We start from the raw sequence: 11,333 nt of genomic DNA on the forward strand, positions 1-11,333 counted from the left end.
AATCATGAATATCAGGTCGCTGCTAGGGTCTTCTGCCGCATTTTTTGTTTTGACATGCAATGAATTTTCTTTCTTTTGCAAACTTATCTTCTAATACTGCATTAAATTTATCATTTGGTATCAGAGTCTTGTCTCTTTCAGCTGCAGCTAAAGATGACTACTGAAGGCAGGCAGCTTTGTTCAACTAGTAATACCAAAATTTGTTGGTCACTACGATCATTGGAACATGTTAATGTAGAACTTTCTTCGCTCTAAAGAATATTGGCAAGTAGTTGAGTCTGGAATTTCTACTATAGCAGATGATGCTAATTACTCAGATGAATAGAGGAAGGACATAGTAGATCAGAAATTGAAAGACTTAAGAGCTAAGAACTACCTTTTCCAGGCCATCGATCGCTCAATTCTGGAGACTATTTTGGATAAAGAAACTTCGAAAGGAATTTGGGATTCAATGAAGAAAAAATTTCAAGGAAATACAAAGGTGAAATGAGTACAACTAAAGACTCTGCGCAAGGACTTTGAGACCCTTCATTTGAAGGAAGGTGAGACTGTTTCTGATTTCTTTTCTCGTACTCTCACCATTGCTAATAAAATGCATTTTCATGGTGAAAGATGAGTGATGTTAGCATCATTTAGAAATCCTACGCTCCATGACTTCAAAGTTTGATTACGTGGCTTGCTCCGTTGAAGAATCCAACGATTTGGACATCATGACAATTGATGAATTGCAGAGTAGACTATTGGTTCATGAACAACGTATGCAAAGACATATTGTGGAAGAGCATACATTGAAGATCACTCTTGATAGCAGTACAGGAAGAACAAATCATGGAGGTGGCACATTTCGAGGTATGTGGGAGACTAGGTTTTAACAAAAATCTTGTTGAGTGTTTTTATTGTCATGATCTTGGTCATTTTCAATATGAGTGTCCCAAGAAGAACAAGGGAAATAACTCACAAACTCATTTTGCTTAAACTTCTGAACCACTACTTCTCATGACATATGTTGAATAGATGATAAAATAAAAGGAAGGCTCAACAAGTTGTTTGTCTGAAATTGAAGCTCCAAAAGCTGTAACGACAAACGAATTGCTTCTTATGGCACATGTTGAAAGAGAAACAGACAAAACCGCATGGTTCTTAGATTCAAGCTTCAACAACCACATGTGAGGATGTAAAGAATTCTTTTCAGAACTAGATGAAGACTTTCAAAAGTCTGCAAAGCTACGTGACAACTCCAGCATTGGTGTGACAGGAAAAGGATGAATTCAGCTCCAAGTTAATAAGGTCTCCTAGGTTATCACAAAGGTATTTTATGTTCTTGAACTGAAAAATAACCTCTTGAGCATTGGTCAACTGTTGGAGAAAGACTTAGACTATCATATTTCGTGATAAAAGGTGTAAGGTGTATCACCATGAGAGAGGTCTTATCATTGAGACAAACATGCCTATGTTAGGATCGCACAACAACGCACACGCTCGATCTAGATGAACACAAAGAACAAGATAGAGAAAATTGCAAGGAGAACTCTGGCTAAAAGGATTTTTTTTTTTATTGATGACTTCAAGTATGTACAACAATAGAGAGTACAGAGAATAGAAAGTACATTTTCAAAGCTCTACCGGACGAGATATATATATGGTTTAGTTTACTATATATAGCTTTACCAGATTTAGCCATCTACTAGATATAGCTATTTACCATATATAGTTTTACCGGATATAGCTTTACTATATATAGCTTTACCGGATATAACCGTTGACCAAGCTATAAATAAGGAGCAGGCTCCATAACCTAACAATTCTTCCACTTGGAGACTGATCCAGTCAACCAAGAATTTCATTCTCAAACGATCACTGCACCATACCAATTAAGGCTTTGCATAACCTTAATTTTCCAACATCAACACATTTTGTCAACATGTCTGCTGGATTCTTTGTGCCCTCTATCTTCTCCAAACATATATCGCCTTCTTCCACTAACCTGCGAGTGAAGTGATATCGTCTTCTAATGTGTTTTGTCCTTGAATGATAGACTGGGTTTTTCACCAACTGTATGGCACTCTGACTATCTGTATAAAGGATCTTCTTGCACTGCTTCCTACCTAATTCTTCTAGATAGTCTGTCATCCATATCATCTCCTTTCCAGCTTCAGCTATGGCCACGTACTCAGCTTCAGTAGATGAAAGAGCAACGCATTTCTGAAGCTTAGACATCCAACTCACTGCTGTTCCATCTATAGTGTAGATATACCCAGATGTGCTCTTGCTGGAGTCTACATCTCCACTCAGATCAGCATCCACAAAACCTTGCAGAACTACTTTGCCATTGCCATAACAAAGTGTAGTATTGGATGTACCTCTCAGATATCTCAGAAGCCACTTCACAGCTTCCCAATGTTCCTTCCCTGGATTTGCCATGTACTTGCTAACAACTCCCACTGCATGTGTTATGTCAGGTCTAGTGCAGACCATAGCATACATCAAACTCCCAACTGCAGAAGCGTACGGAACTGATGCCATGTGCTCACGTTCCTCAACTGTCTTGGGAGATTGCCCCTTTGACAATTTAATATGATTTGCCAAGGGGGTAGTCCTGGGTTTAGCGTTATTCATCTTGAATTTGGACAACACCTTCTCAATGTACTGCTCTTGGGATAGATTTAATGTGCCAGCAGATCTATCTCGAGAAATCCTCATCCCAAGGATCTGCTTCGCTGCACCTAAATCTTTCATCTCAAATACTGAAGACAAGCTTGCCTTCAGGTGGTTTATCTCCCTCATACTTGATCCAGCAATTAGTATATCATCCACATACAGGAGTAGAAACACATAAGAATCAGTGTATTTCTTGAGGTAGCAACACTGATCCTTTTCACTTCTGTGGAAACCACTCTTGCTCATGAAGGAGTCAAACTTCTTGTACCATTGTCTCGGTGCTTGTTTCAGTCCATACAAGCTCTTATTGAGCTTACACACCATGTGCTCCTTGCTTGGAGCTGCAAATCCTTCGGGTTGTTGCATATAGATCTCCTCGTCTAGATCTCCATGTAAAAATGCCGTTTTTACATCCATTTGCTCAAGGTGCAAATTCTCCGATGCAACAATACTCAGTAGAATTCGGATAGTAGTTAATTTCACAACTGGAGAAAAGATCTCAGCATAATCAATGCCTTTTCTTTGTGAATATCCTTTAACTACTAACCGAGCCTTAAACCTCCTTCTGCCATCTGGTTCAACCTTGATTTTGAACACCCATTTGTTCAACAGAGCTCTCTTTCCTGTAGGCAACTCAGTCAGCACCCACGTATTATTCCTTTCAAGTGAGCTCATCTCATCATCCATGGCTTGCTCCCACTTAGTTGAATCTTCCACTTGTAGGGCCTCATCAAAGGACTCTGGTTCTCCTTCGTCAGTCAGCAACAGATAGTGTAATGAGGTTGAATATCTGTCTGGTGCTCTGGTAGTTCTGGATGATCTTCTCAACACCTGTTCAGGTGCAACTTGCTCCACGTCTGGTTCTTCAGCAATAGGATCAGCCACGTCTGGTTCTTCAGCAATAGGATCAGGAGTTTCTTGAGCTTCTGTTGTACCATCACTGTGTGAATTTTCTTGCCACTCAAATTCAACTCCCACTTGCTTCGTAGTCTCAGAGTTTATCTTCTCTCTGTCCTTGTACATGACATTTTCATCAAAGGTCACATCACAGTGTCTTAGGATCTTCATATTTTTCTCATCCCAAAACCTATACCCGAACATGTCAGAGCCATAGCCTATGAAGTAGCATTTCACAGCCTTAGCATCAAGCTTATCTCTCTTCTCTGGATCAACATGAACATATGCAGTACAGCCAAAGGTTCTCAAGTGAGAGTACTTGAGTTCTTTTCCTGTCCATACTTCTTCGGGCAATTTGAACTTCAAGGGTACTGACGGCCCTCTATTAATCAAATATGCTGCTGTGTTCACAGCATCAGCCCAGAATGCCTTTGGCAATCCAGAATGAATCCTCATGCTTCTTGCTCGCTCATTCAAGGTTCTGTTCATCCTTTCTGCAATACCATTTTGTCTTGCCTTACCGGGAATTGTTCTTATTAATCTAATTCCCTCAGCTGCACAAAATGTTATAAACTCTGATTTGTTGTACTCTCCTCCATTGTCAGACCTCAGGCATTTGATCTTCAAGCCGGTCTGATTTTCAACTTCAGCTTTCCACTTCTTGAAGGTGGTAAACACATCTGACTTGTGTTTCAGAAAGTAAACCCATACCTTCCTGCTGAAGTCATCGATGAAGGTGACGTAGTACCTTGATCCACCAAGTGATGAAACTGGAGATGGTCCCCAGACGTCTGTATGGACCATTTCCAACCGCACTTTCTTCGGTTCTCTGGCAGCCTTTGTGAAACTAACTCGTTTCTGTTTGCCCATAACGCAGCTCTCACAAAGACCCATATCAACAGATTTTAAGCCTTCTAAAGCTCCTTTCGCAGTCAGCATCTTCATTCCTTTGACGCTCATATGTCCAAGTCTATTGTGCCATAGACTTGAATTGGAAGCACTCTCAGCAGCAGCAGTCATGTTTATACACTCTGCAGTAGTGTATAAGGTTCCAGATTTTGTGCCACGCGCAACAACCATGGCGCCCTTCACAATCTTCCAGGAACTCTTTCCAAACTCTGCTGCATAGCCTGTGCTATCCAACTGACCAATAGAGATCAGGTTCTTCTTGAGACCAGGAATGTATCTGACATCTTGTAATGTCCATTGATTTCCTGCTGGAGTTTGTATGGAGACATCTCCCTTTCCTTCAATCTCCAAGGTTTTATTGTCGGCAAGATACACCTTCCCGAAATTTCCTGATTTGAAATTTCGAAACAATTCCTTACTTGGAGACGAATGGAACGATGCACCTGAATCCAAAATCCAGGATTCAGCTGGGCTATCCACACTAAGGATTAAAACGTCCTCAGCATCTTCTGTTGTGTATATAGAATCATCATCATCTTCAGATTTATGATTCTGCTTCTTCTTTAGCTTTGTACAATCTGTCCGAAAGTGTCCTTTTCCCCCACAGCTCCAACACGTTACGTTGGGTTTGTTTGGAGATTTTCCCCGGTTCTTTGATTTTGAACGCCCATGTTTGTTTGAGCTCTTTGATTTGCTTCTTCCCCTTCGATCAACACTGAGAGCATTGCCTGATGAATCTCCAGTTTCCCGTTTGCGAATACTTTCGCTGAGAACTACATCTCGAATTTCATCAAACTTCAGTTTATCAGATCCTCGGGAACTGCTGATTGCGGCAACAACAGTATCCCATGACTCGGGTAAGGATGACATCAAAATCAACGCTTTAATTTCATCTTCGAAATTAATTTCCACCGAACCCAGTTGACTTATGATCATATTGAATTCATTTATATGATCCGCAACACGTCCACCTTCAGACATCTGTAGATTGAACAATCTACGCATCAAATACACCTTGTTCATAGCCGACGGTTTTTCATACATATTTGACAGCGCCTTCATCAGATCTGACGTTGTCTTCTCCTTGATGATGTTAAACGCCACGTTTCTGGATAGCGTCAACCGGATCATCCCTAAGGCTTGTCGATCCTTGAGCTTCCACTGTTCCGTGGTCATGGTATCCGGCTTCACCCCCAACAGAGGTTCGTGAAGATCTTTCTGGTACAGATAATCTTCAATCTGCATCTTCCAGAAACCGAAATCGGATCCATCGAACTTCTCAATTCCAATCTTTGAACTTTCCATCTTCACAGATCGTGGTGAATTTCGCCTAGCTCTGATACCAGTTGTTAGGATCGCACAAAAACGCACACGCTCGATCTAGATGAACACAAAGAACATGATAGATAAAATTGCAAGGAGAACTCTGGCTAAAAGGATTTTTTTTTTTTTTTTTTTTTATTGATGACGTTCAAGTATGTACAACTAGAAAGTACATTTTCAAAGCTCTACCGGACGAGATATATATATGGTTTAGTTTATATATAGCTTTACCAGATTTAGCCATCTACTATATATAGCTATTTATCATATATAGCTTTACCGGATATAGCTTTACCAAATATAGCTTTACTGGATATAACCATTGACCAAGCTATAAATAAGGAGCAGGCTCCATAACCTAACCGCCGATACATAGGATGTTTATTATTCTTGCCAACATTCTCTAGGAGTCACCTAAATTTTGGAGGGCTCAAAACTCTAAAACAGAAACAGATGGCTCATGACATGCCAGAACTGGTATGTTCTAATTTATTATGCGAAGATTGTTGGTTGAGAAAGTAAAATAAAAGAACCTTTCCACGAGAAAGTATGTGGAGAGTATCAAAGCCACTTCAACTTCTTCATTTAGACATATGTGGTCCAATTACACCTATGTCAAACACCCACAAAAGGTATATTCTAACCTTTATTGATGATTTCAGCAGAAAATTATTGGTATTTTTCTTAACAGAAAAATCAGATGTCTTCATAATGTTCCAACTTCTCATAACAAAGGTGGAGAAAGAAACTGGGACAAATAATTTAGGTTTGAGAATCGACAGAGGTTAAGAGTTCACATTTACTGAGTTTGTTAAGTTCTACTCAAATCATGGAATACATTGAAAACTCACCGCATCTTACACACCACAACAAAAGGAAGTGGTAGAAATAAAAAATAGAACAATCATGAATATGGTGCGAAGTTTGCTCACCAGTAGACAAGTTCCTAAAACTTTTTGGCCAAAGGCTATCAATTGGGCAGCGCATATTCTCAACAAAAGTCCTATGCTTGCAATTCGAAACAAAACCCCGGTGGAGGCATGGAGTGGCAACAAACCATCTGTTGCTCATTTTCAAGTATTCGGGTGAGAATCTTATGTTCATGTTCCAGATAGCAAACAAACCAAATTGGAAGAGCACAAAAGAACACTATGTTCATGTTCCAGATAGCAAACAAACCAAATTGGATAACAAGAGCACGAAATGTATTCTTCTAGGAATCAATGAAGAGTCTAAAGCTATTGCTTGTATAATCCATTGTCTCAAAAGGTGCTCATCAACCGTGATGTTATTTTCAATGAAGAGGAGAGCTTGTCATGCGATGAGAGTTATACTAAAGCAATTCAAGCATCTCTCGACTGAAGTGATATAGACGAAAATACCACCATGATGACAAAAATGAAGCCACAAACAACTCGGTTGGTGACCTTCATGAAGAAAATTCAGAGCAACAAATATTAGAAGAACACATAATTACTGATCCTATTGTTGATCCCTCTAATGATCCTGCTGTTGTTCTTATATCTAAATCAGTAGACAAACGCTCTAGATACCCTTCAACTTGAATGCGTGACTATGAGAGTGGAGATAACCTTTCTAATGATGATGATCAAGGTAATTTTGCTCTATTTGTTGATTAAGATCCTTCAACATATGTGGATGCAGCAAAAAGTGCCAATTAGAGATGTGCCATGGATTCTGAGATTGAAGCGATACGATAAAATGATACTTGGGATCTCACTGATCCTAGTGCAAAAAGAATTGGGGTAAAATGGGTGTACAAAACGAAGTTGAATGAACATGGAGAAATCAACAAATACAAAGCTCGACTTGTCACTAAAGGATACACACAACAACATGACGTGGACCACACAGAAGTTTTTGCCCCTATAGCTCGTATGGACACTATACGATTGATACTTGCTCTAATAGCTCAAAAGAGGTGGATTGTGTTTCAATTGGATGTTAAATCAGCATTTCTTCATGGAGAGTTAGACGAGGAGGATTATGTGGCACAACCTCCTAGTTATGTGATCAAGGGAGAAGAGAATAAAGTATATCGCTTAAAAAAGGCTTTATATGGTTTGAAGCAAGCTTCACGTGCGCGGTACAACCATATTGAAACTTATTTTCTAAAGGAAGGCTTTGAAAAGTTTCCTTATGAACATACTCTGTTTTTCAAGAATTCATTACAAGGTACTTTCTTGCTTATATGTCTTATTGTAGATGACCTCATATTTACTGGAAACGATGAGACTTTGTTGCATTCCTTTAAGGAATCCATGATGAAGGCATTTGATATGACTGATCTTGGACGAATACGATATTTTCTTGGCTTAGAAGTGTCACAACGAGATGATGGTATTTTCATTTGTCAAAAGAAGTATGCCCGGGAGGTATTGGAAAGATTTAATATGACCAGCTGCAATGCTATATACAATCCTATTGTAATTGGATTTAAGTTTGTTACGGATTCTACTAGCTTTTCTCTCAACAACACCTTGTACATGCAAATGGTAGGAAGCTTAATGTACTTAACATCTACTAGACCTGACATCATGTTTTCTGTTAGTTGGCTTAGTAGGTACTTGGCTAAGCCTACCGAAATCCATTTTCAAGCCATTAAAAGGGTGTTTCGTTACCTAAAAGAGACTCACATATGGAATTTTCTACAAGCAAGATGATAATACTGAGCTTACTGTCTACGTTGACAGTGATTATGTAGGAGATTTGGAGGGAAGAAAAAGTACATCAGGTTATTCATTTTTGCAAGTTTAGGAGCTGTTTTATGGTCCTCAAAGAAGCAACTCGTACTCACACTCTCCAATATTGAAGGTAAATTCATTGCTGCTCCAGCTTGTGCTTGTCAAGCCATATGGTTGAGAAGGATGCTAGAAGAACTCGATCATATCCCAGTTGGAGCTACAGTGGTGTACTGTGATAATAGTTCCACTATCAAGCTGACCAAAAATTCATCTTGCACGGTCGAAGCAAACACATTGATGTTCGTTTTCATTTCCTCCGTGATTTAAATAAAGATGGAACTGTGATGTTACAACATTGTCATACTAAACAGCAAGTGGCTGATCTCATGACAAAACCTTTGACTCAAGTTGTGTTTGAGAAGCTACGCATGTTGCTTGGGAGGGTCTGCCAGCTAACCTTCCATGGATGATGTTTAGATTTATACTCACCATACTGTCCCATCATATCTTTATGAGGTAGTGCCTCAATCCAAGAAGCCAGCCATTCACTATGTACATTTCATACTTCCACTATTCTGTCTTAATATAGATGTCCATACGGTAGAGCAAGGATCGAAAAGACTTTACTGACCCCATCTCTATTTCAATCCTTCACCGCATAAAAATTTTCATTAAGTTTCACGAGGATCAAGGTGGGTAATCTCTATCCCGACCCCAGTTTAGTAAACGAGAAAAAAAATCTCTCCACGCTCCCTCCTCGATTCTCCATTTGAAGTGGGTCCTCACAGATTAAATGAACATCTTTACTCTTTAGAGGACGAATTGGCGACAACTCACATAAGAAACTTCTAAAAATATATATCTTAACTAATTCAATCATGCTCGAATCAATCTCGACCTAAAGTTACGACGTGACAACACGAGATGAAATTAAAATTAGGAAAGGAAGGAAAGGGGTAAAAAAGGAAAAGTGGTGGGGTCATTCTACTATAGTGTAAATAGTACATCATCTAATTGTAACATTTACATTTAAGGAAAATACTTCACTCCTTTTTAATAAAGAAAAATAAAAAATAAAAAATCGAAACTTTTTTACTCTCCCTTTTAATTATTAATTTTTTTTTTTTATTTTTCATTATTGGGAGGGCTATTTTGGTAATTTACTTCCCTGTCCAGTCCATTTTCTCGTCCCTGGGCGCCGCAGTATGACCCCGTCTCACTTCAAATAAATTATTAATATAAAAAAAGGACTGTTTTTTTTTTAATTGATTTAAAAATTCGAAAAAAAGTGATTATTTTATGTTGCTGAATAAACTAAGGTTTAAAATAATATTTTAATCTCAATTTTATAATTAAGTTATTCTTACTTTTAAATATTTCATTTAAAAATAAATTATAGGTTCATGTGAACTTAATTTTAAAGTTATATATGGAATTTATACCCAACTTGAAAATAAATAAATAAATAAAATATAATATGCTTTTTCCTAAATTAATAATTAAATTTAAGTGTGAGCTAAAATCTTACGATGAAAAATGAATCCGGGTTTGACCAAAAACTTCAAGTCAAACTTCCTTAAAAACCTAATATAAATGGACAATACTTTGAACGAGACCCACTCGAGACTGTAAAACTCGATTTAAACTTGAGGGAGGGAGGGAGGAGAGAATTTTTTTTTTTTTTTCGTGTTAGCTAAATTAGGTCAGGGATGGAGATTACATTCCTTACCTTAAAGAATATATATTATTAAAATCTGATCTTGAAAAAAGTAAATATAAAATTTTGCGAGGATGAAATTTGGTACCGTCGGATTACTAAGGCCGACTTTCGTTCGTTATAGGCAGATGGGTCTTGCAGTCATGCTTCCTTCTGCCTTTGCACTCGAGGGCTAATCTCTGTCTGGCTCGAGAAAACCTTTGTACGTTTGAGTTACCTTTTGAGAAACCTATGCTCTATAGAAACTGTCTATGTGAGAATGTTTCCTTGGTCCGTAGGTAGGTCGTAAATCGTAATAAGAAATAAATGGTAATTAAAAATAAAAGAATTAACCCATTTTTGTGGGTGAAAAAAGGTATTAGGAAATTTGGAAAAAATGCAGCTTACTTTTGTTTTTGTTGTCATCTTCTTCGCCATTAAAAAAAAAAAAAAGAAAAAATTCTGATAGTTTCTCTCTCATTCGAATAAAACCCTCTTCTTCTTCTTCTCTCTCTCTTCCACTCCTTGGCTCGTTCTACAGTGTCTTTCTACTTTTTCTTCCCCCTGAGATGAAAAAGACAGCGAGAAATAATGGCGGTTGTGCTTTTGTTGGATGATGGAAGTCCCACATCGACTAATTTAGGGAATGATCATGGGTTTATAAGTGAGGAATGCTAACTCCATTGGCATGAGGCCTTTTGGGAAGCCCAAAGCAAAGCCATGAGAGCTTATGCTCAAAGTGGACAATATCATACCATTGTGGAGAGTCGTGTTCGTCTAACATGGTATCAGAGCCATGCCCTAAACTTAGTCGTGCCAATAAATTGGTAAATCCTCAAATATCGAACAAAGAACTCCTAAAGAAAAGGAGCCAAGCCCCTCCTCGAAGGCAGTCAAAAATGACTAAGACTCCAAAGGAGTCGAGCCTCGATTAAGGGGAGGCGCACTTTGTTCGAGGGGAGGTGTTGGATGATGGAAGTCCCACATCGACTAATTTAGGGAATGATCATGGGTTTATAAGTGAGGAATGCTAACTCCATTGGCATGAGGCCTTTTGGGAAGCCCAAAGCAAAGCCATGAGAGCTTATGCTCAAAGTGGACAATATCATACCATTGTGGAGAGTCGTGTTCGTCTAACAGCTTTG

The sequence above is a fragment of the Cucurbita pepo genome, chromosome LG09 (assembly GCF_002806865.2).
Source record: "Cucurbita pepo subsp. pepo cultivar mu-cu-16 chromosome LG09, ASM280686v2, whole genome shotgun sequence".
Classification (NCBI taxonomy): domain Eukaryota; kingdom Viridiplantae; phylum Streptophyta; class Magnoliopsida; order Cucurbitales; family Cucurbitaceae; genus Cucurbita; species Cucurbita pepo.